The sequence below is a fragment of the Leucoraja erinacea genome, chromosome 11, assembly GCF_028641065.1.
Source record: "Leucoraja erinacea ecotype New England chromosome 11, Leri_hhj_1, whole genome shotgun sequence".
Classification (NCBI taxonomy): domain Eukaryota; kingdom Metazoa; phylum Chordata; class Chondrichthyes; order Rajiformes; family Rajidae; genus Leucoraja; species Leucoraja erinaceus.
This window is the reverse complement of record NC_073387.1, coordinates 26,518,105-26,519,318: the sequence shown is the minus strand read 5'-3', so window position 1 is coordinate 26,519,318 and position 1,214 is coordinate 26,518,105. Positions and strand designations below refer to the sequence as shown.

Sequence of the window (1,214 nt, the reverse complement as noted above, 5' to 3'; positions counted from 1 at the left end):
ACCATGTTTTGGGTGAGGGTAGTTTAAACATTAGCACCTAGCCTTAATGGAAGGTTCAAGTTAAGTAGCTGGAACAGCTGCTACTAACTCCCAATACTCTTGCCACTGTTGAATGGTAGGTAGATAGCATTAATTGTTACAGGTTGTGTCATACTGACTCTCCTATGCCAAGTTAAAGATAAGTGGGTAGAGTGTTGAATACCAAATAGTCAACAGTAGAGGATTTATATTTCAAGGCACTGCAATACTGGTTGATGCGTGGAGTGGACGGAGCAAGCCCCTCCCCGTCTCCATGTTCCAAATCAATTGATATATGGTCCCTTGATAAGGGATGAGTCAAAATAGAACTAACAACAACAGATACTCCGCTTGATCTTAGTCAAGGCTGAGAGCGATGGTTTCAATCGTAGATCTATCTAGATTGCATGACAAGCTCGGCTAAAAGAATAATAGCTAAAGCCGTGATAGCCATACCCATGGATTAGTCGTCGTTAATATCATTGGAACATGCCATGATGATAGTTCCTTAATATAGCCAGGGCTGGTTAGAATATCTGGAACCAGTTTGGCTGTAATAGCCATAGTCGATAATTAATACTGCCAAGTTATCTCCAAGTTTTTTGAATGGGTACTGAATAGTATGCATCTTTTAAGTTGATGTCTACCATTAAGTATGCTTGGAATGAAAGGTTGGCAGTTTCAATATTCCAAGCGTGGCCTGGCGAGATACTCAAGTGGTAAGTCAATGACAGTGCGACATATACCATGTTGGGATTTTTAGAGCCAAATTTATTATGACCGCTTGATATCAATGATGGCGCATTACCATCTTGGTTAGTTGGTACCAAAGGTTCATATAGGCTTCTATATGACCCCTGTATAATTATTACCCCCAGTTGCTAGTCCCTCATGTTCTTATTAGTGGGAGGGTAGACCCCTAGGGTGCATGCTGTACTGGTATTGTATGGTCCCTGTGAAGGGACATATCAGATATAAACTGATAAGGCAGTTACTACTAATCTTAGCCAAAAGGCCGAGCAGGTTGGGATCTAATTTAATTTTATCCTTGATTGCTTAGTTAGTACAAACCCTTCATCTTTTGTGTGATGGCAGGAACCATACTTATCTTATTTCACTGTTGTTCCATGGTGTGTTCATCTCTTCGGTTTCCGGTTCCTTGTCCGTAGGGATGGTGTTGTTGGGGGTGGCACATT

At 41.3% G+C, this 1,214-nt stretch overlaps 1 pseudogene; it reads right to left on the bottom strand.

Annotated features, from left to right (window-relative positions):
• Nucleotides 1–217: 217 nt before the first annotated feature.
• LOC129701915 (U2 spliceosomal RNA) lies at nucleotides 218–396 on the bottom strand (annotated as a pseudogene).
• Nucleotides 397–1,214: the final 818 nt, after the last annotated feature.